Below are 25,833 nucleotides of genomic sequence, written 5' to 3' on the forward strand. Positions count from 1 at the left end.
CTTCATATACCAAGGGAATCTGTGTATTCTGCAGAACTCTATAAGAGCATTACAGAGAATCATTTGGCTTAGTTGTTTACTTGTAGACTGAGAGGTTTTCAATAGATATTAATTATTAATCAAAGAGGAAACAAGACCTTACTTTAGCAGTCTCTTTCATTGAAATGCTTCTGAGATTATCGCCAACCTAGGACTGCCAAGGTCTGAGTCCTCTCTGTTAATAGCCAGTGAAGCCTTAGCATTTGGAAGATCTAGATTTTGCTTCTCATTAGTTTGATTCATTAATATGCTATTAGACATTTACACAGTGTTACAGTTCCTGGTATGCCTCACTGCCTCCCACCACACCTATTCCATCATAATGTCAGTCAGCAAAACTATATAGAGATATATGAAAAAATTATGCTGTGCGTAATAATGCATAATCAAAACTGCTAAATATTTAGTATGTTGTTTAATGGATTTATAAAATTGTAGCAACTATGATTTATTACTTATTATTCTTTATTTAGTACTCATGGCTTTTTTGTCACTAAAACGTAAAGTAGACAAAATAGGAATTTTGCTTTATTATTCACCTGCACCTAAGTGCATTCCTAATTTTGACTCAGGTAAAGTCAACATGCTTTCCTTGGGCATATAGGAATTTACTACACTTGATCTTAGCCAAAAGGCCAAGAAGCGGTAGGCATATAGGAATTTAAAAGCAACTATGAAAGAAAGTGTTTCAAATAGTGTAATGCTGAAATTTTTAAACATGAATGCTCCTTCACTGCATACCTTAAATAAGTGTATAATGATTGTAGCAAATAAATCTATTGTAGTTTTCTTTTATATCTTATTTTCTTGTTCTTTCTTTTTTTTCTTTTTTCTTTTTTTTTCTTTTTCTTTTTTCTTTTTTTTTTTTTTTACCATTACCACTTCTGACCAATCTAGATGGGTTTTCATGTCAGCCTGTGGCATATAAGCTTTTTCACCTGGCAGGTATGTGCTCTTTTAGCAATATACTAACTACCTATATTAAGTTGGATTAATAGATTAATAATAATAGCAGATATTTATTATTGCCTGGGTATTTGTAATAGCACCTAGGCTATTTTAAAATACTATCTCATTTAATCTTCATAATTCCATGAGATCAGTACAGTTAAATTTTAATGTGTTCTCTGGTGAATTCTACTAAACTTTTAAGGAAGAACTACTACTGACTCTACCTACACTCTTCCAGAATATAGCGAAGGTGAATACACTTACCAACTCATTTTATGAGACCAGTAATACCCTACTACTAAAACTAGACAAAGACATTACAAGAAAAGAAATCTTCAGACCAATATTTTCCATGAACATAGACAAAAATATCAACAATATACTAGCAAATTGAATCTGGAAAGTTATAAAAAGGATAATACATCATGACAAAGTTTATCCTGGGAATGCAAAGATGTTTCAATATTTGAAAATCAATTAATGTAATTTATCATGTCAATGATCTAATAAATATATGCAGGAATATTATTTGATAAAGTTAAGCATCCATTTATGATTTAGAAAAATCTCTCAGTAGACTCAGAATAAAAGGCACCTACAACCTTACAGCTGAGATAATACTTAATTATGAAAACCTAAATGCTTTCTCCTTAATACTGGGAACTAGGCAAGGACATCTGCTTTAACCATTCCTATTCAAAATTATATTGCAAGCCACAGCCAAAATAGTAAAGCAAGAAAAATAAATAAAAGACATGAAGATAGAAAGGAAGAAATTGAAGGGGTGGGGGAAGAAATAGAGAACTGTCTTTATTAAAAGATAATATAGTTATCTGCATGAAAAGTCATAAAGAATCTACACAAAAAGCTACTAAAACTAATATGCAAAAGTCAGTCATATTCTTATGTATTAGTGATAAACAGTTGGAAATTCAAATTTAAGAAAGCAGAACCATTTACAATAGTACACAAAAAGAAATACTTTTTAAAAAAGAAATACTTAATTGTAAATCTAGCAAAATATGTGTAATATCTTTATGATGAAAACTGCAAAGCACTAATTAAAGAAATCTGGTGATGGCCAGAGGAGAAGAGGGTGGGGTGCTGGGAGAAAGCAATAAAGGGTTAAAGAAATATAAATTAGTAGTTGACAGGTGGTCACAGGGATGGGGAGCAAGGCATAGGGAATGCAGTCAGCAGTAATGCAATGGCTATGTGTAGAGCTAAAGGGAAGGTAGTGTAATCAGGGGGATCATTTCATAAACTATATAAATGTCTAACCAATGTACAGTATACCTGAAACTAATAATAAAACAAGAAAGAAATTAATTAGCTAAATAAGAGATTGTATTGTGTTCATGGATTAGAACACACAATATAGTAAAGACATCATTTCCCTCAAACTAATCTACAGATTCAATGCATCTAACCCAAAATTACAACTGGATGGATTATATATACATATTTATATATATATATTAAAAATATATATTATATATTAGAATATTATATAATATATAATATATTAATATTATATATTATATATTATATATTTTTATATAATATATGTATAATTAATATATATTATTACAACTGGATGGATTATATATATTATATGGATTACATATATATTGATAATATATTATATAATCCATATAAATATATTATATAATCCATCCAGTTGTAATTATATATATTATATATAATATAATATAAATTTATATATAATATAATATAAATATATATTATATATATATATTATATATATAATCCATCCAATTGTAATAATATATATATTATATATACATAATATAGATATATTATTACAACTGGATGGATAATATATTTTATATAATATATATATTATATATATATTATATAAAATATATTATAAAATATATATTATATATTTTATATATAATCCATCCAGTTGTAATTTTGGGTTAGATGCATTGAATCTGTAGATTAGTTTGAGGGAAATGATGTCTTTACTATATTGTGTGTTCTAATCCGTGAACACAATACAATATATATATAATATATATATATCAACAAGCTGGTTCTGAAATGTATATGGAAGGACAAGGGAACGAGAATACTCAGAACAAGTCTGAAAAAAAAAAAGGAATTGAAAGATTCATATTACTTGACAAGATTGACTTTAAAGTTATAGAAATCAAGGAATCAAGTGTCATATTGAGAAAAGGATAGACATATAGAGAAATGGAAAAGACTAAAGATTCTAGAAATAGACCCATACATATATGATCAATTGATTTTTGGAAAAGGTGCAAAGGCAATTCAATGGAGAAAGAATAGTCTTTTTAACAAACAGTACTCAAATCTTTGGATATCCAAGTGCCAAAAAAAAAAGAAAAAGAAAAGGAAAAGAAAAAACATTCAATTTATTCCTCACACTGAATGCAAAAAAATAATTCCAAATAGATCATAGAAGTAATTGTAAAATATAAAACTTTAAATCTTCTGAAGAAAATATAAGAGAAAATACTTGTGATTTAGGGTTAGGCAAAGATTCTCTAGATATGAAATCAAAAGCATGGTCCATAAAGAAAAACTTGACAAATGTGACTTTATCAAAATTAAGCACTTCCTTTCAGACACTATTAAGAAAATGAAAATCAAATCCTAGATTGAGAGAAAATATTTGTAAAATCTTTATCCAATAAGGGATTTGTATGTATAATACATAAATAATTCTCAAAACTCACAAATTAGAAAACAATCCAGTAAAAAGTGGGCAAGATATTTGAATAGACACTATACCATAGAAAATATATAGAAGGTAAATGAGCATAAGAAAGATGTTCAACATCATTTTTCATTAAGGAAATGCAAATTAAAACTACACATGTGTTATACATTTTGCACATACAGATAGAAATTTATTGTATGGTGTTTTCATTTATGGGAGATTAAAACAGGTATAGATAGAGATTTACACCCACTAGAGTGACTAACATAAAAAATAAAGTAAAACTTACAATACTAAGTGCTGACAAAGATGCAGAGCATTTGAAACTCATACATTGCTGATGGAAATGCAAAATGGTAATTTGGAAAACACTTCGGCAATTTCTTATAAAGTTTATCATCTATTCACCATATGGTCCATTGATCCTCATCCTAGATATTTACCTAAGTGAAATGAAAACTTACATTCACACAAAAAACGGTATGTGAATGTTTGTGTAGGCTTTATTCATATCTCCAAAACATGGAAACAATCCAAATGTCTTTCAGTTGGTGAGTGGATAACAAATCATGATTTATTTACTCAATAATAAAAAAGGAACAAACTACTGATGAATGCAACAAAATACACTAAGTGCTTTCTGGTTCTGTTTTTCATACACACTGGTTAATTTCTAGGAAAGAAGAGAAAGTCACAGATATCAAATAAATAACAAGTAACAGTGATGGGCAACTGTGGTGTTTTCTTTCAGATTTCACTTTCAGTGTTTTAGTTTCCTATTAGCTTACAAATTTGTTGAATACTGTCACTTTTCTGTGAAAAATGTAATCCCTTTATAGAGCACAAAAGTAGTAATTTATATATTGAAGTAAAATCCTCTACTAATTTCCACTCTCAAAATTCATAGTAATCACAAAATAACACTGATAATCATACATTGCTAGTTTTAGTAGTTAGATAAAACAAGTCAAGAGCTGACAGTTTTTGAGATCTTTTATGTCAGCTTTCTAATTAAAACAGGCCAAAAGCTGTTAAAACACTTGCCTAACTATATAACTAGTTAGTGACAAAGGTAGTCTTGGAATCCAACCTTCTTCGTTCATAGTTCAGTGCTGTTTTTATATTGTCTCCTCTTTGTTTTTATTTTGTATTATGTATTTTTTTTAATATTCAGGACATTACCATGTTTTATAAATTTTAACTTTAAAAAGGGCAGAAAATATCCACAAAAAAGTATCAATGAGGCATCAAGGATGCATCTAGGTCTCTAAAATATGCATTGAGTTTGCTCCAGATTTACCAACAGAATTTCTTTCTACTACTTTTACTTGCTTCTGTCACCCTCCAAAGAAACAGATGAAAACATAAGCACCTGCTTTCAATCATCCATGAACTTCTTACCGAAATTAAGAAACATCAAACATCAAAATAAAATTCAGCACAGGGAAGTGACAGGATATGTGATGGCTGTGGGTAGCACAGTGAGCATTTTGTATATGGCTGCATGTATATGATGACTATTAACTGTTTCAGTGTCAGTCAAAATGGGCTGCACTCTTTTGGAAAGGAGCTGGCCAAAGTGCTGAAATGCCTGGCCAGACCTACAAAAAGCCCTAGAACAGCACTTCCTGTACTTCTTTGATCAAGGAGCAATTGAAGCTAAATCCAGTGAACAGTTATCAATTCTCATCTTTTGTTACCTATCAGCAACTTTTAACACGATTGATCATTCCTTTCTTGTGATAATTGTTAAGAGGTCTCTTAGCTCCAAACCAATCTTTTTAATATTCTGTTTTGATGTTGACGGTAAGACTCTGCAAACTAAATTTCTGAGATGATGCTATTTTAGGCTCTACCAATAGGAGATACTAGAAGAGACTAAGAGGCTAGAGGAGGAAGAAGGAGCTTGTTCTTTCTCATGAGCTTCCCATGGGCTTTCTGTCTGCATGTGGTTCTTGTGAGTGTTATGACTTAGAAAAACTTTTTCACCCCAGAAGTGACAATTCCTTCCTGTTGCCACATGATTTCTGTTTGCAGTTTTTCCAGCACTTGCAGAACTTCCCTGTATCAGGTTGAATAGTGTCCTTTCAAAAGTCATGTCCCTCCAGAACCTCAGAATATAACTTTACTTGGAAATAGAGTTTTTGCAGATGTAATTAGTTAAAATGAGGTTATACTGAATTAGAGTGAGCCCTAAATCCAATGACTGATGTCCTTATAAGAAGGCCACATGAAGATGGAGGCAGAGATTGAAGTAATGTGTCTTCGATCGAAAGACTATCAAGGATTCCTGACAACCACCAGAAGTTAGGAGGGAGACAAGGAGCAGATATCACCTCACAGCCTTCAGAGGGAGCTTGGCCTTACTGTACCTTGCTTTCATGTTTCCAGTCCAGACTGTGAGAGGATATTGTCTTAAGCCACCAGGTTTGTTTTAATTTGTATGGCAGCCCTGAGAAACCAATACACTGTCTAATCATAGCGCCTATCAGAGACATTAGCACCAGATGGCTGGCAGCCTCATTTTAGAAAAGGGTTTCCAGACCCACAGGGTCCCTCATTTGAGCTCAGAAACACCAGCACCAGCTAAGCAGCTCCTGCTTTCCAGGGGTTTGAGCTAAGCTCAGTAGAGCCTTTCCTCTAAGTTTATTTAATAAATCAAATCTTGTTCCTCTGTCCCCCCCCCAGCCCTAAAGGGGGTGTTTTATCTTGCGGTTGCTACCTTTATGATATCTTAGAGTTATTTTTTCACCCTTTTTGTTACCTGATAAACAACTTCATTATTTACATTAAATCCTCTCAATTCAATCTCCTGACCTATCCTGACTGATGGATACCTCTCTGGTACTCTCAGCATTAATTCCCATTGAAATTACCTTCTCTTGGGCATCCTCCTGTCACACAGGCCATTCCTCAATATACACTGCTGGTTTATCCTTTTCTCTCTAACCTCTTAACCTCCTAGTGATCCAGGGAGCAACCCTCCCTTCTTCTCCCCACCTACACTCACTCTCTTAATGATCTCATTTATTTTTATGGCTTTAAAATCCAACTATATGTTGTTGGCTCCTAAATGTATATAACTTTGACACAAACCTCTGTCCCCTGAACTTTAACTACATACTCAGCATCTCCACTGGATGTCTAATTAATACCTTAAATTTAATATTCCAAAAACTAACTCTTGATCTTTTCTCCCCAACCACTACCCAAAGCTGCTGCTTCTGTACCCTGTCCCATCACAGTTGATGGAAAATCCATCCTTCCCTTTCCTCCCTTTCCTCTCACACTCCACACCAAGAAGTCTTTGTGTCTCCACCTTCAAATTATATCTAGATTCTGATTATTTCTTACCACCTCCACTGCTGTTCTCCCCACCTGTTGGAATCACCTGAATTTCTAAAGTAGCTTCTCACCTGGTTTCTGCTTCTACTCTTGTCTTCTAGAGTCCTCAGCATAGCAGCCAGAGAAATCTCTTAAAAGGAAGTCAGATCATGTCCCTTCTCTGCTCACTTCCCTGCAATAGCTCCTTATCATCAGAATAAAAGCCAAAGTCCTTACAAATGATCTCAAGGCTTTCTATTATCTGGCCTCCTGTTACCTTTCTGAGTTCATCTCCTACCTTTCCTTATATGACTTTGATCCAAGCACACTGACCTCCTTGCTGTTCTTCTCATATGCCAGGAATGACTTGGGGTTTTTGTTCTGTCTTTTCTGCTTTGAACATTCTTTCTCCATATATCCTCCTAGATGACTCTCACCTTCGTTAAGTCATTTATTGCCCAAATCTCATCTCAGTATGACCTACCCCAATTTCCTATTTATTACTGCAACCTACCTCTCCTCCACTCTCAGTCTTCTTTGCCTTGTTTTTTATTTTTCATAGCATAGATAATCTTCATGTGATTTATTTTCATGTTTATTGTGTATTCCCCCATACTAGCATGAAAACTCACAAGTCAGGGATCTTGTCATTGTTGCATCCCAAGTGCCTAAAATAGTGCCTGAGACGTAGCAGAAAAACAGTAAAGATCTGCTGAATGTTAAAAGAATGAATGTATTCACAGATCACCAATAGAAACTCAAGAAATTTGCCATACACTCAGGTTAAAGTAGACCACGAATATGAATACACAAAGGAATTAAATACTTCCAGAAACAACCTAAGAATTCCATGGAAAAAATAAACACATCCGACATTAACTGTTTTAAGAAAATTAATGTGATCCAAGAATAATTATCAAGTTTGGAAGTAGTCTAATTTGAGAGTAACAGAGTGTTGCAAAATGTGATGACTACAAACTTTTTGCTTAATTTCAACAATTTGAGTGCAATGAGACCTTGTTTTTTTGGTCAATGGTGAATATACAGCAACACCTATTAATATTTCTTCAATTTATATTCCACTGAACGTAGTTTAAGAAATGCTGCCATAAAATAATGAACTGGCATAAAAGTCAAATTTTGCATATGCACAATTTAGATATAACAAGCAAATAATGCCTTATAGTTTTCAGATTATTTTCATCGAATACTGTGTTTGGCAGTTAAGAATTGATTTATATATATATATATATATATATATATATATATATATATATATATATATATATATATATATATATATATATATGTATATGTATATGTATATGTATACACACACACATATATATATGTATATACATGTATATATAATATTTGAAGATCTATAAAGGATGCACTTTTATCAAAAGAATTAATTTTTACAGCATTTTAAGATCTGCCATTTTAAAACAAAATTTAATTCTTGAAATCAGTAAAATATCTACAGATCTTTTTAAACTTTACATTACAACTAAGTATGTAAAAACCATATTTTAGAAAAGGTCACTCACATTTAGTCTGTGCAACACAGTAGGCAAATATTAAAGATATTTGTTTTTCAGGATACTTTTTTGGGAGAATTTGTCTACACTGAGCTTAGGAAACTTTATCTTAGGGCTACTGACCCATGATTGGCGGAAGGTGAGGAGTCAACAAAAGATCATGTGATGTGAAAGCAATATAAGGATTTTTTTAATTCTTGCTTTTAAAAAAGTAATAACAAAGACATGCAATTAAACAATATGAAGATAATAAAGTAACTTCTGTTCTATAATATGGTCAGTTAGAAGAGATAACATGGGAGTGACATCCCCTATGTAGGGATTAAGAAGGACATAAAGAGAAGGAATGATATGAAAGAATTTGCTCAGGAAGGCAGTGATAGTAATATGGAACAGAGAGTCTGAGGTTCAGACACTAAGCTTATCAGAAATTAGAAGCATGGACAACATTTGCAGAACTTGCTCTAAAGAAATGTTTTAAGCTCTTCTCGGGCCAGTGCTCACCAGGGGAAGGCCACGTTCAGTTCAAGCGCGAATGATGAGAAACCCAATGGCGAGAAGCCAGACAAGTTCGAGTCTGGCATCTCCAGGCTCTCCTTGAGCTGGAAATAAACTTGGACCTCAAGGCCCAGCCATGGGAGCTGACTATAACAGCAGCCAAGGAAATTGAAGGTCATGGTGGTCAGAAAGCTATTATAATCTTTGTTCCTGTTCTTCAACTGAAATCTTTCCAGAAAATTCAAGTCCAGCTAGTATGAAAATTGGAGAAAAAGCTCAGTAGGAAGCATGTTGTCTTTACAGTTCAGAGGAGAATTCTGCCTAAGCCAACTCGAAAAAGCCGTAAAAAAAATAGGCAAAAGCATCCCAAGAGCCGCAGTCTGACAGCTGTGCACAGTGCCATCCTGGAGACTTGGTCTTCCCAAGTGATACTGTGGTTAAGAGAATCCACATGAAACTGGATGGCAGCCGGCTCATGTAAGTTCATTTGGATAAAGCACAGCAGAACAATATGAACACAAGGTTGAAACTTTTTCTGGTGTTTACAAGAAGCTCACGGGTAAGAGCGTTAATTTTGAATTCCCAGAGTTTCAATTGTAAACAAAAATAACTGAATAAAATATTCACAATATTCTGTTTAGCCATGTTTTCCAAAATTTCAGAGACTTGGATGTAAAACTGTCTACATTATCAGTAGCTTCCTACACAGGCCAGGAAATTTTGGACAGAATGGTGCCTGAAGTTTGTGCCAGGAAGTTAGAGGCGTGTGAGGGACATGCTTGAATGCTGTGATGTTGTAACAGGTGTATCAGATGAAGTTGCCAAAAGTGGCCAAATATCAGCACTTCCATATGGTTCAGCCTGAACGCAGGCACCAGAGATGTGGGGAATGCTAATAACTGAAGCCTTCACCCTAGCTCCCGGAATAGTGAAGGAATACTGTGTCTCCTGGGAAGCCATGCTTAAAATAGTTCCGCTTAAGAGAAAGAGGACAGATGTCAAAAGTAACTAAAAACAAGCCAAGAATAGTTCCTTGAAAACTGCATGATCGAGACAATTTTTTCCAAGAGCAAAATCTGATGAGAAAGTTTTTTTCCATTAATTTTTTATTGTAAACCACACACACAAGAAATGTTTTAATTTCTGTATTTTTACATAAAAATTTTAAGCACAATTTCTTGAAATTCTATGATTCACTGTGTTCCTATTCTGGAAATATGATACATCTATATTCTACAGAGAAAAAAAATTTCTTTATATTGAATAACTTTAAAATCACTTAAACTTTTAAGACTTAAAAGACTTTCGGTTTCAAGCTGAAGCTTTAAACTATCTGTTGCTACTTGACCTAGAGATCAAATGAAAATAAAATCTGAGTTTAGTATTCCTGTCCTGAAGCAAATAGAGACAGCTTGTTAATTTAGTTAATCATGGTGAAAAGAACTTGATTTTGTTGTCTGGCACAGTATAAACGAAGAGGTTGACTAACTAATGAGCTATGTGCTTATGTTGTTTTCTTGTGGTTTTCTCCATAGTCCTGTTGACTTTTGAAGTGAAGTGATTAGCCCAACGTCCCCCAGCTAGTCACTGGCAAACTAGGCATGTGAGCACAGGCTGTCTGACCTTCTTTTCTATTTGATGTCTGTGAATTTATGATTATAAAATCAACCTTTTTGCTGCCAACTACTTGAAGGGGGAGACTCAGAAGAAAATTTGTGTTCAAGAAATAATTTCTAAATCTTAATTACTTGCTGTATTATTACATATGATTTTAAAATGTGTGTAGGTTGCAATGAAGATGAAGGAATGAAAAAAGGAGAAAAGGAAAGTGATAGAAGTGTTTCACACGTGCTCATAAATATTCTATTTTCTTCTTTCTATTCTAATATTGGAGATTAAAGGGCTAAACCTCTTGAGGTTAAAAGAATTGTGTGATTTGCTAGATCAAATGGATAGTATCTCTCTGAGACTGGAAGTATCTGCAGACCTCATTTTGGATATCTAAGAGAGAGTGATTACAGGAAAATACTAATGAGATGCATTATAATTCTTAAGTAGAATCAAATATGGGTTTATTTGCTATACAGTCAATTTTCTAGTAGAATGGGTGTTGTGGGTTGAATTGCATCCTCCCAAAAGATATGTTGAAGTCTTAACCCCTGGTACCTCTGAATGTAACTTTATTTGGAAATAGGGTCTTTGCAAATATAATTAAGATAAGATCATTAGCAAGCAATAACAAATGTTGGAGAGGATGTGGAGAAATAGGAACCCTCATACACTGCTGGTGGGACTGCAAATTGTTACAGCCACTATGGAAAATTGTATGGAGGTTCCTCAAAAAACTAAGAGTTGACCTACAATATGATCCAGCAATCCTTCTACTTGGGATTTACCCCAAAGACTTGAAAACTTATATCTATAAAGATATTTGCACACCAATGTTCATAGCAGCATTATTCACAGTGGCCAGGACATGGAAACAACTGAAGTGCCCGACGATAGATGATTGGCTAAAGAAGCTGTGGTACATATATACAATAGAATATTACTCAGCCACAAGAAGAGATGAAATACTGCCATTTGCAACAACACGGATGGACCTCGAGATAATCGTGCTAAGCGAAATAAGCCAGACAGAAAAAGTTGAAAATCACATGATATCACTTACACATGGGATATAAACCTAAAAGCAACAAATGAGCAGGACAAACAAACAGAGACTCGCAGACATGGACTATAGACTAGTGGTTACTAGTGGGGTTGGGGAGGAGGAGAGTAAAGGGGGTCAAGTAGGGGGGTCAGGGGAGGGTGAAGTAGGTAAAGGGGATCTAGACTTTGGGTGGTGAACATCCAATAGAATATACAGATGTCAAATGATAATGTACACTTGAAAATTATATGATTGTATTAACCAATGTTACCCCAATCAACTTAATTTTTAAAAAATTGAAAATTAAAAAAAGAAAAAGAGAAGATCATTAGGGTGGGCCCTAATATGACTGGTGTCCTTATAAGAAGAGGGGAATTTCAACAGAGACACACAGGCACAATGCCCTCTCATGGCAGGGGCAGAGATTAGTGAAACGACGCAGCTGCTAGCCAAAGAATGCTAAGAATTGATGGCTACCATGTGAAGTGAGGAGGAGGCAAAGAATGATTCTTTTCTACGGATTTTAGAGGGAGCACGGCCATGCTGACACCTTGATTTCAGACTTGTAGCCTGAGAACTGTGAGACAATCGGTCTGTTGATTTATGCCACCTGGTTTGTGGTACTTAGCTCTCTCAGCCCTAGGAAACTAATATATTTCTGAAATTAGTTTTAGTTTGTTTTAACTGTTTTTTGGTGGAGTCCTTAGGATTTTCTATATCTAAGTTACATTATATTAGGAAATGAATACAATGGTTTGTACCTATAAAATAGGTATTTCAAGATACAATGACTTAAGTCGACTCTGATTTTCCATAGAAATAGAATAACAGTTAGGGGTTACCTCTTGTTACCAACTGTTCTTCAGAGGGATGACTGCCCCTAGTATTTTCAGTGACCTAACAACTATACATGGTGTCTCTCTCTCTCTCCCTAATAGCGAGGTATTTTCTAACATGCATGGACTTAACTTTTATGTTTCTTGAGATCTTTAGAAAGAGAATGCTGCTGAACAAGAGTGGAGCTGTGAGGGTTTGTCAAAACAGCTAGGAGGGCTAGCCTGGGGTGAGGGAGGTGGGACAAAAGCAGAGGAGGGGCCCCATTTGAAATCAAGGACATGGAGTGTCACCGGTGGGCCTTCTCTTTGGCTGCAGGAAGTGGAGGCATGCATATTCTTGGCAGTGCAGCATCAATAGAGATGCACTTGGGTAGAATTGCTGTTTGCATGTAAAGTTAGCAGGCAGGGTGCTCTCTCAAGCAAAGGCATGTTCCTGATGGAGCTATTAATCTAATTCAGCGGACCCTCAGGGTTTGTGTAATTAACTTTTGAAAGTGAACAGTCACCAGCCATCCCCTAAACCTCTGCCTCGTAGTAACCATGCTGATCCCAGGGATGTGAGGCTGGTGTGCCGAACTGAGCTATGGGGGTACAAGCCAGCCGCTACAGCAGCCCACCAGCACCGACCTCACCATGGAGCTCTGTTGTTCTCAGTTTGCCTTTTTATGTGAATTTTATGGGGAAATTAGAAACTGAATTCTGGAAGCCAGGATGGGATGAAACACATCAGAAAGCAGATACAATATTGCCTCCTTGCCATAAGAACCTGGATGTTTGAAGTTCAGTTTGTCTGGCAACTGAAAGAGAACAGGATTCAGAGCCAGAGGTCTTAGATTTGGCTCACGTTTCTTAGAACAGGCCCTTTGTGACTCTGGGCCAGTCCCAATACGTCTTTCAACATCAATTTCTTTATCTATAAAATCTGCTCTATGTACAAATGAGGATCAAATAAGATAATGTATTTGAAATTACTTTATAAATGTGAATGTGCTATGCAGATGACATGCCATAAATGCGTATCCCTGAACACCCGTGGACTGGGAGTTGAATATTGTCCTGCAATTTCTGTATTATACCCCAAGTGAGGAAACATTTGGAGATGGGAGGAGGGTTGCAGATAAGCCTGACTGATTCTGCTTACATTTAGAGAACCTTTTAGGATCTTTTAAATCATTAGGACCAAAAACTGTCACTTAAGTAAAAAATTCAATTTAGAATAGATGAAACCATTTCCGTCCAGCAGGAAAATAATCTACTTACTGTACTTATTTGTTTTCTCCTTCCAGTCCTTGTTTGTTTTCTCCTTCCAGTCCTCAAAGCCCAGATGTGCCAAATATTCTGTTAAAGCCCAGGTCACTGGTCACTTTCATGACGAGTCTTTCAAAGTCTGGTTCACACACCTACAGGCAGTGCTTGAAAATAGAAGCTCTGTAAGGCAGAGTCCACACTCCACCTGTAGACCTTTGTGCCTTTTAGCAGGCTATTGAGATGCATCCTTCCCTGCTCCTCCTGTCCTGGCCCTCGTAGCATGCCACGTGTTCTAGCTAGTTGTAATGGGGACAGAGTCCCACCAGAGAATGACTTCCGAGGAAACGGGCTGCACCTCCTTCTCACTGGTCTCTCACCCTACCCCTTCCCTACCACCCGTTCTCCCAGCTTCTGCATGCTGCAGGCACTAGAGTAAATTTAGCACAGCCCAGGCATTATTTTTTTTAATGACCCTTTGAATGATAAACTTCTTCACTGACTCTCCTTTTTGTCTAAATCTGTCTTAGAGAACCTAGACCTGACTTTCTTAAAGAATCACATGTGACTTATGACTATAGCAAAGGTGATTATCAAAGATGAATACAACTTGTGAATTATGTGAGAGAGATTGAGAGAAGGTAAAGTAAGGCCTTTTTTTCAGAAAGGAAATGAATTTTGTCCTCCCTCACTACTCAGTATGCCCAGCAGTGTATTTCCATTTGGAGAGTGACCTCTGAGACTGTTATAATTAAATTCCAGTGCTGATGATGGAGACTAGAAGTCAGGGGCAAGCAGCTTTCTGCAGACCATGCTGGCCATGACAGAAACGGTTCACTACGCAGTGATAGCATCAAACTAATTTGCCTCCCTAAGATTAGAACAACAAACATCAAACTTAATTTGCTTTCCTGGGATCATAGAGGCAGTCGTGTTCATCCTGCTTTTGTATTGTGGGAGGCTCACAAGCAAGAGAAGGCCCATGTCTTTCTTCTCCTTGTTGATAGCACTAGTGAACATGTTTTCATACTGATGCATCTCACCCCAAGGAGGTTCCCCAGCACTAGTCCTGAGAATGCTTACTCTGGAAGCTATTTTGGACTGCAAGGCCACATAAGTTTACACCTTCTTGGGGGAAAGATTCACACCATGCAGACTAACATATCAAAGGCTCTGAGAAGGTTTGTAAAAACAACATCAGAAATTTGGTTTTGATTAATTTAGTGTTCGGTTCAGTGATTTGTTTAACAAGTAATTTTAGAATGTGCCCAAGGATTTATCCAAGAACAAAACAAATTCCTTTTCTCATGGAGTTTATAGTTTGTGGGGGAGTCAGACAATAAACAAATCAAAATACATATAATATGTTGTTACATGGTGATAGATGATAAGAAAAACAGTATAAAGGGTCAGAGCATGGTGATTTGGGGGTACTGTCTTAAATAGTGTGGTCTAGGGCTCTATGTGGAGGTGACAATAGAGAAGACACTGGAAGGAAGTGAGAGCAGGAGGCCAGCAGTTATCTGGGGGAAGGGCATTCCAAGTAGAGACAATAGCAAGTGCAAAGGCCCTAAGGCAGAAGAGTGTTTGGCATGTTGGAGTAGGCTGGGGTGAGGTGAAGGGGATGTGGGAGAAGATGAGTCCAGAGAGGAGATGGGCCAGATAATGTAGGCACTAAGGGAGGGAGAAGGAAGCCCATGGAGAGTTCATAACACTGGAGTGATATTCCCTGCTCTACCTTTGGGAAGAATTTTTCTGGCTGATGTATGGAGAAGAGCCTCTAAGGAGCAAAGGTAGAAGCAGGAAGACCAGTGGGGAGGCCATTGCAGAGTCCAGGTGAGACAAGATACTGACTGGGACCAGGTGATTGGCAGTAGAGGTGGTGGAAAGGTGGCAGGTGTATCCCATTTTGTTGGTCTATAAACACTCTTTTTGAGGAACACTTTTTAAATATCTCTTGGAATGCATTTTAGAAAACACTTGTAATCAGACGTTGATCATATATTTGTCAATCATTAAAATGCTTTTGTATCTTCCTCCCTGTACTAATTCATAGTGGATAACAATGTCAGAGAGGCAAGACACCAAAAAGCTAATGGAAGAGACTGAACATTGTAATGGTCAAACAAGTACGGTCCAGGTTGAGTTTGACTATTGGTCCCAGAGGTGTGACAGTCAGAAAAGGCATTGGGAATCCAGTTTCGTTTTCACTTTTGTTCTGGATCTGACACAAATGCAGGTTTGCAAAAGATTCTCACTACATATTTTGTTTTTTTTAATTTATACATATACTGACTTCCTTTTGTGGCCTGTAATAAGCTAGGTCCTTGGTCTGTGAATGCTTTACTTATCCACCTTTTGCCCAATAATATAATACCATGAGCCAGCACGTAGCTCTTATCACATTATGAGACAATTATCTGCTTAGTTGTTGGATGTCCCACTAAATAAAAAATTTCTTGATGGCCAGGACCTGTGCCTTTAGTTTATTTTTGCATAGTCTAGACCCTACTCTTGGGGAGGTGAAAATTAGCAAGTTGAATGAGTGTCCAGGATTTCCTTGGGCACCAAGAATATGAGATCAACCCAAAACAAGGTCTCTTTTAAAAAGAACTAGTAGTCTGGTGGGTAGATTGATTAATTCTGACTCTGTCGTGGCTATGGCTTTTGGCCCTGATCTGTTCTCATACACTGGTGGAATATTCAGTAGCCTATTTGGGAGGATTTAAATCAAAAAGTCCCTCCTCTCCCCTTGTATCTAACTTATCAACCAAATTGCCGAGCTTGAAATTCCACAATTTACACATTTCCTCAGACTGGGAATTAAAAGAGAAAAACCTCAGAGGAGGGAGGAGTGCTTTCAAAGCCCCTTAGTCATTTATTCATGTGTTGTCTGTGAATTAGCTGAGCAACTCTTTTCAGCAATGACAGTAAATGAGAAGGTTTTGTTGGAAAAGAGATGAGGGCACCCATTCTCCAGTGGCTACCTGGGTCCCACAGCAGTATCTTGTACCAGGAGAACCCCAGGCAGAACATGGAACACCAAGTCAATGAACACTCCAGTTGTCTTGCTTCATGGGTTATGCCGCGAGGACTTGTGTACCCCTACAATGCCCTGGTCCCCAAGCTGCACCTGCATTTAGCCACACAGTGCTAGTGGAGACATTAAGGGAGTCTCTGGTGCCTCCCTCCTAGAGGCCACAAGCAACGGGAACAATGAGCAAAACACCCTGTGGGGATCATTCTCTGGGGGGCCGTTATCACGCTCCCAGTAGGTACTGAAGTAAACAAAGGCAGCTGCTTTTGTAGCCATCACCCTAGGAACCTTGCAAAATGAGGTATTTACTAAGGAAAACAAGGACAAAGCAGAAAGAAAAAATATGTCATTTCCAGAACAGTACAAGCCTGAGGGTGGGACAGGAGGTCTGTTCCCTCATCCTATTGACATTTGAGGGAGTTAGTTAACTGAGGTCCAAGAGAAAGTGTTTTGCTCTTATCGATATACTGTGAGTGAGGCAGACTTAATAAATCTGGCTCCACCTTTAAATTGCATTAAAACTCTGCAAGTATGCTAATCGCATTGCCTGATTTGCTCTGAGAAGGCAAGCAGAGAACAGTCGGCTTCTTGGCGCTTTCCTTATAGCTAAATCTCAGGGTGAATATCTCAGCAACAGTCGGAAACACCCAGGTGAGTCTTTTCTGAAAGAGACGCTGCTTTGTGGCTCCCCAGCCTGTTCTCCCACTAGAGAAGAGCCCAGTCAACTTACGTTTAATAGTCATTTTTCCCTTTAAAAAGAGAAATTGCAAGAATTATCACGGCTGGATGATGAATTATATTTATAAAGACATTCTTCTATTCTTTAATTTCAACTATACTAGTACTTACTGAATAGGTACTATGTACCAAGTATTGCCTTTTGATGTTATTTTATTTAATCCTCCCAAGAGCACTTTTATTTCCCATTTTACAGATAATGCAATTGAGTACAGAAGACCATAAATAACTTGCCAAGTGTCACAAAGCTAGTAAATGACAAAGACAGTATTGGAACACAGGTGTCTGTGTCTCACTAACAAGATCACTGTTTATGTCTAATTATTGAGGTCATTTTAACACGTCTAGAACACCTGTTTGCTCAAGGGATGTTGTGGAGTTTCTGTATGAATTTAGGAACGATCATATGTTTGTTCCCTTGAGATGGTATATGGATTATATGACTCTTATAGTGTTTTATCTTTGGGTCTAAGTAATTGCCTGACACCAGTATTTGACTGACTCCATAGCCAAATTTTAAATATGCAAAAATATGACTATCTCATTTAGAAATTATCTGGGTCTATTTCTTTTTCTTCCAGTGTCAGTGATGGGCAAGCAGACTAGTCTCATTTTATAATAGCTCTAGTGAGAGACTGAGTGAATGTGGAGAAGGACAAATGATCACAGATCTTACTAAACACCTACCAGGTACAACTAAGAGTCAGATTTTTCTCTTGATATTTTGGTCTGTACTGAAGAATTTTTCTTCCAGCTGTCCTACTCCATCCTTAAACCTGTTTTTAAAGACATTTCATAAGTGCTGCCTGTATTTTGAAGTTGTCATATTCATTATCAAATGATTGTAGTCAGAATAGATATTATATCGGATGTGAAAGAACAGGGCTAATGAGATTTAGTTAAAGAAGAGACATTTCCAATGGTTAGGTAAATGGGGTTTTATTAAGCTACATCTTCTAGATCCCTACTATTAGGTCATCCTACTTAAAGTGAAACCCAAGGCCCTTGATGATCTATCTGTCTGCAGCCACTTCCCTTGTCACCCCTTCCTGACTCCACTCAGCCACCTGGCATCCTTGCCATTCTCCACCTGAGGCCTTCGCTCTCACTTTTGGGTGTGTCTGGAGAGTTCTGAGTCCTTGGGGAGCGGCAGGGCTTATGCTCGGGCCTTACTCAGGCTTCTACTCAAATTTCCTCTGCTCAGAGGATCCCACTCTGACCTCTTCTCTTAGAAACACAGCACCTCCTACACAATCTAACCCTGCATTGTCCAATGTGGTAGCAAGGTGTAGTTATTTAAATGTAAAATTTGGCAGGGTGGGTGGGGAGCGGTAAAGTGGGTAAAGGGGATCAAATATATGGTAGCTGAAGGAAACTGGACTTTGGGTGGTAAACACACAATAGACTATACAGATGTCAAATGATAATGTACACCTAAAAATTATATAGTTATATTAACCAATGTTACTCCAATAAATTTAATTTAAAAAAAGAAAAAGAATGAATTCTCCTCACCCATAGTTTTGCATAAACATGAATAAAGCATGGAAAATTTTTAAAAATGTAAAATTTTGCCCTATTTTTATTGGACAGAACAGATATAGAACATCTCTGTCATCACAGAAAGTTCTGTGAGACAGCACTCCTCTAACCTCTTACCCTACTTTATTTTTATTCGTAGCACTCAACACTACATGAAATTATGTATATATTAATTTTGTTACCTCTTGTCACTAGAAAGAAAGCTCCATACAGTCAGACACAAGGGACTTTGTGTGTTTTATTCAATCTCTTTCTTTCAGCTCCTCAAAGAGTGCCTGGCACATAATAAGTGCTTAATAAATACATGATGAATGAATGATTGGCTCTTCGGCGGGTAGAGGGGGTGGTGCTTTTTAAATTCCAGAGTTGATAAGGAGAATTGTTGAGGGAAGTTACTTTTCTCCTGCTCTTCCCAGCCCTGAAGAGCCTTTGTGTTAACCCATGTGCTTCCAGAAAGGAATTCAGTTCCTGGTTTTGTTTCTCTTTGAGTTTCCTTCACGTGATTCATAAGTCCTAGTGAAAGAAGCAGAACTGACCACATTCACTTCAAGTGGTTATTATCACATTCATAGATGGGCCCTTTCAAGTCTGTCAGCCTCTGGATAATGCCAGGGAAATCATCTGCTTGAATGTCTTTGGTTATTTCACAGAAGAGAGTATCTCACTGTTATATAAGGGTAAGAAGTGTGGTAACTGATTACCCTTAATAATGCAGATTGTTTTGATGCTCTCTGGGCATCTGGTTTTCCCCAAAGGGATCCTGATAGCTGCTTAGGGATGGGAATCCAGGAGCACTGCACTCTTTCTGGGCTCCACTGAAAACACCCAAGTCTCTTGCCAGTTCTGCAGAGTTGCTCCTTTTCACAATTTAAAGAGAAGAGCCCAGGTCTACAGAAAGGTCTGGAGAAGAAAGCTGAACTAAGACTGTCTGCATGGCTCAGAGCTTTCCCTTTCTGAATTCTCAAGCAAGTCTAATCCAACATTTGCAGCTCATTTGATCCACTTCATGATTGAAATTCAGTGTGTTTGTTCCCCCATTGAAGCAAATGTTTTACTGTAAGAGAGAGCATACTTTCTGGGCAACCAAATGGATCTGACATAATATATATCACACATATATGTGTGTGTGTGTGTGTGTGTGTGTGTGTGTGTGTGTGTGTATATATATATATAATGGTTCTGAAGAACCAATAAGCAAATATACAAATGAATAAAAAACTTAAAATATATATGTATATATATGTGTATATGCATCTTGTTTATTAAATAACTGTCATAACAAGAAAAAAATCTTAATTTAGTCACATAAAAGAAGTTGAGTAAATAGATATTTTTGGATGAGATGACCATTTTAAGACTTTTAGTTCCTATAAAATTAATTTGTAAACAGTACAATTCTCATTAAAATTCAAATGAAAATTTTAATGTAAAATTCTTAGTATAATTTTAATTAAAATTCTAATGAAGTGTTCATTTGGATGAGAAAGTAGATGAGATATAAGTATTTGCAAAGGATGAGTCATGAAGGGCACAGGCACTGATAGATATTAAACCTGTAACAAAGTAATAAAAATTAAAGCTCAGTGGTAGGAGGGCAACAGTAGATAAACCTATCAATGGAGCAGAATTCAAAACTGAAGAAGTACTAATATATATGAGAATTTTGGCTCTCATAAAAAGGGCATTTTAATAAGTGTTTCTGAGATATTTGATTATTCATTTTTTAAAATTCCTTTTTTTTTTTTTTGGCCCAACATAGCAAAATAAGTTCCAGAACCAAACATTAAACAATAAAACCAAAATGAATTAGAACGAATATAGATGAATGTTTTCAGTTCAAGAGGACCTTAATGAACTACTAAAGCAGAAAACATGAAAGAAGAACCTTTTAATAGACTCTATAAAAATACTTTTAAAAGCTTTGCAAGGCAACAACACCATAGAGAAGGCCATCTGAGAAAAATATTTACAACATATGTGACAAAAGAGTTTAGATCTTTACTATATAAAGAGCTCTTAAAATTTAATAAGAAAAAGACCTTGTATTAGTTTTCTGTGGTTGCTTAACAAAGTACCACACTGGGTGGATTAAAACGGAGATTTCTTCTCTCACAATTCAAGATGTTGCAGGAGTTTACTCAATCCAAAGGGAAGAATTCTTCCTTGCCTCTTCTAGTTTCTGGTGGCTCCAGGCATCTTGGCTGTGATTGCATAACTCTAATGTCTGCCTCCACCTTCACATGGCCTTCTCTGTGTCTGTGTCTTCTCCTGTCTCTTATGAGGACATTTGCCATTGGATTTTGGGCCCACCCAAATAATATAGGATGTCTCATCTCAAGATCTTCAACTTAATTACTCTTCTTTCCAAATAAGGTCACATCCGTAGGTCCTGGGAGTTAGGAGACATGGATGTGTCTTTCTGGGGCCACTATTAAATCCACTCTAAACCTCGATGCTAAAACGGTCAAAGGAGAAAAGATGTTACAAGAAAAGAGATCTTCAATTTCACTAGTAATCAAATGGAACTTAAAATGATAAAACACCAGTTTTCTCTAATTTGCCAAAAACCTCAACTTCTAATTTCCAGTATAGGTGAGAATACAAGGAAATAGGGACTGTTCTACATGCTTCTGGAAGTTATAGATGGCCACAACCTTTATATATTATATATATAAATCATTAAAACTAGGTCTTCCTTTTGACTTCAGGAATTCTCAGCACACCCAGAAGTTTGCATCACCACATTATTAATATTGAAATAGTGCAAACAACCTAAATGCCCAATGATAGGAGACATGTTAAATGAATTATTGTATATTATAAATAAAAATGATAGAATACTTAAAAGCATGAGAAATTTTTCAATATAAAATATATGATTAAAGCAGGTTATAGTAGTACCAACCTCTGGGTTAGAATGGAGCACATGCTAAACCTTATTCCACCTACATGGATGATATATCAAAATATTATTTAGATAATAAAAAGCTGACTGCAAAAGAAAGCAGTCCTCAGGTGCTGGAAATTGAAAGGGAATACATAGCAGTGTGCAGGAGCTGACACTGTGCCTTCCAGGTTATGGCCAGCACATGGTCAAGAGGCAAGTTGGGAGCCACGAGCACACTGCCCATTCCCACCTAGAAGAAAGGACAGTCTCAAACTGTCTACCATACACGGGGCTGGAAAAAAGACACCCACCTGAGATGGAAATCCTGAGCTGAGCTACTGATAGAAGTACTGGTTCGGACCTTTGTGAAACCTATGGGGTTGTAGCAGGGGCAAACTCAAAATTCTACAGGAAACAAACTCGAAAGGGAAGCCTCTACAACTCTAAGTTCAAGCAGGAGAGGATTCCTATAGAATCATAGTTCCGAATTTTTGTTCTGGCCTCAGGACTCATTTTCACTCTTAAAAACTATGAAGGGCAAAAGAGCTTTCATTTTTGTAGATTGTATCTATTGATATTTACCATATTAGAAAATAAAATCGATAAACTTTTAAAACTCATGAAAATACAAATAAATATTCCATTAACCATCACAATATGGTCACTACATATCATATAGCCTCTGGAAAATGCCCACTATATACTCATGTAAGAAATGAGAGTGAAAAAGTCAAATAACATCTTTCTGTTTTTATGAAAATTATTTTGAGAGTTTCCTTGAATGGTCTTGGGCTTTCTGGGGATCCCCATATTATACCTTGAGTACCACTAGTATGGAAGATATATTCACAGCCAAGAATCACTAAACAGGTAATGAAGTTCTGTTCTGTTTGAGATAGTCTGCTTGGCCAGTGAATGAGGAAATTCACACCTGAAGTGTTAGAGATAATAGAGTAATCTGAGAAGAGTTTCAAATCCAAATGTATAGTAAGATCTAAATTAATCAGATGGTCAAGCATCTGCACAGCCTAAAGAGTAAAGTATAACTGTTCATTTTTAAGAGTGGGGATTTCTAGATGGTAGAAATACAAATGGTTTTTATTCTTTATGACTTCCTAAATTTTCCAGTTATTTCTTAAGCATGTAATTGCATGTTTACTATTCTAAGTTGAATCTGGATACTTCAAGAGAATATTGCTCACTTTGACTCACTGGAGAATATTTCTTGTTTAAAGAAGTCTAGGACCTTCAGAAAAGTTCTTATATAAAAAAAGTTTTGTTATTTGGATAGGCCTCTAGATTTCACTCATGTGGAATTTATAGAGATTTAGACAACTACTGTCCTGGTTTAGGAGAGCTGTTTTTCATAGAACAAATTAATTGTGTCAAAATTGCATAAATAGATTGTTAATATATTTAAAATTTCCAGGCTCTTGGAATGACTTATTACTTAAGTCATGCTAAATATTCTTTATTTTTGTAGCAAGTCTAAAATTATAAGAGCTTACATTTTGAAACTTAATTTCAGTTTTTCATAGACTTGAAAGAAATGTTGTACTTCATTTTAGAAATATTATACTTCATTTTAGAAATATTATTTTAATGTAGGCTTTCTGCCTTTCATCCTACTTCCCTCAATTAATTCTAGTTGGTGAGTTTTATGGCATTTTATAATAAAACTAGAATTTTAAAGAATCTTCACATTTCTTAATCCATAGTTTATAATGAGGACTGCTCATTGGTGTCATGTTGAGGCTGGGGATGTTCTCTCGTTAAGAAAGCTTGCGAAATAGTGGGTAACACATTTAAACAGGTTCTTTACGACAGCTTTGCACCGTGACACTCCTGGAGAAGGACATATGACACTCCTGGAGAAGATGGAAACGTCCCAAGTCTATGTGACCACAGTAATGTTTCCTCTCAGAGCACCTTGCAGGAGTACACAGTGCAGATTGTACTTTGAGGAAATGCTGATTCAGGCACTTCTCTTGTGAAGAAGAGAGGTGAGAGAGTTGGCCCCTTATGGTGCTTGTGTCCTCGTTTAATAACATCGCTTTACAGTGTTATATTTTGCTGAGTTCTTGTTTTTAGGGAGCTTACATTCTGATAAGGAATACCATTGCATTCATGGGAACCATAAAGGAAGACATGATTGAATGCCAGGAGGAAACCAACTAAGCTTAACTGAGAAGATGTGATTAGGTTAATCAATAATGAAAGGAAATTACTTCATGTAAAAGGTGACTTTTAAATTGTCCCATAAAGAATGGGGATTTCCTCATATTTACGTATAAGTTTAAAGGTTTGGAGGACAAGAGGCATCCTTCAGTGATAAAAGTCTGATGTCAAAGATTTGGACAGGCTGGGATGATGGGTCAGTATCTCTTTATTTCAAAATGCGCGATCCTCCCTCCCAAAAACTTCTTTTCAGAATGCTGTTTCACTGTAGATAGGGAGTTCTACATTTTAACTCTGGTCATCTTTAAGTGTCCTCATTATTATGTAAGATTAGACTATATATAGTAGCAATAGGATTTTTTTACAAGGTGCTCAGCGCTCCTACCGCGCCATGTCCACCTTGCCATCTTTCTGCTATCTCCAGAGCCTGTCTCCAGGCCACCAAGTCCAGAATTCAGATATGCTGATCTTTTTTTGTGGACAGTTAACACAAGGTCCAGAGGTTTCAAACCTGTGTTGAATTAACATTTCAACAACTGTTCCCTCCCCAAATAAACATATTCATAATCTAGATGGCATATTGCACCAAATCTCTTAGACTGTTCTTTTAATAATCACTAGAGCATCTTATTGAATGTAATTTATACCTCAATGAAATTGATTTTAAGCTTTCTTTAAAAATCATTTTCAGACATATATGAAATTGCTTTGAGTATCTGTTGTTTACAACCAGCCCTACTTGCAATATGGGTGGGGAATATTATTCTTTCTGACATTAATCATAGATAAAAATCTGTATTAGTTTAGAGTGATTCATTACAGTATTCCTCAAAATATTTCTGGACTCATTGAAAATTTCAGATGTTCACGTCCTTGTCTTTGTATTTTAATGAAGCCCTATTTTGTGAGATTATTATTATGTCATCATATACGATCAGTCTTATGTTATATCTCATAAGAGATGGAAAGCGATATGGCTTTTATAGGGGTGGCTGATGTGCTCCTCTATAGTTTTGACCAAAACCATACCATACCAAGGTGGAACGTTATTCTCTACCTCTCAGGTTTCCACTCAGGTATAGGCATTTTTACTGTTCCCCAGGAGAGAGAAATGTGGGAAACACACTTGTAGCTTCTCCCTCACCTACCCTACACATCCCCTCACTCCTCCCCAGCAAAGGAGCAATTTCTCTGGTGAAAGGGGAGAAAGACCTTGGCCTGCTGGCCTCAGACCCAAGGGAGGTGCTTACTCAGATCTGCTGCTTGCATCATGGAAAACTCCTTGGACAGCCTCCCTCCCCGACTCCCCAGGAGGAGCCCTGTGTGGTCCAGCATGGCTGGACTGGGAAGAAAGTGTGGCATTAAGGAAGAAGTGTGGATACAATTCTCCAACAGCTGGCACTGGATTGCCATTTGTCTTCTGGATTGAAGGTCTCCAGTAGATTAGCAGGGGAGGAGGGTTGTTATACAGTGAGCCCCTCCCTCCAATCCGAACATGCTAAGATCTGCAAGTACTTTAGAGGATCCCTATATCCAGGCGTGGGAGGTAGGGACTGTCTTTTACCAAAGCTTTATAGTTTCAGCTCTGTATTTCCATCACGCACTCCCATTTCCACTAAGAATAGATGCAGTGGGTAAGCAGTTGAGCTTG

At 36.6% G+C, this 25,833-nt stretch overlaps 1 protein-coding gene and 1 pseudogene across 1 annotated transcript in view; both read left to right on the forward strand.

Moving 5' to 3' along the window:
• Positions 1–25,833, forward strand: part of SV2C (synaptic vesicle glycoprotein 2C) — a 164,440-nt gene that overhangs the window by 14,118 nt on the left and 124,489 nt on the right. The gene's annotated exons all lie outside the window — the stretch shown is intronic.
• On the forward strand, positions 8,694–9,666 carry LOC120598819 (40S ribosomal protein S7-like; annotated as a pseudogene).

This window comes from Pteropus medius, unplaced genomic scaffold (genome assembly GCF_902729225.1).
Source record: "Pteropus medius unplaced genomic scaffold, Ma_sr-lr_union100, whole genome shotgun sequence".
Classification (NCBI taxonomy): domain Eukaryota; kingdom Metazoa; phylum Chordata; class Mammalia; order Chiroptera; family Pteropodidae; genus Pteropus; species Pteropus medius.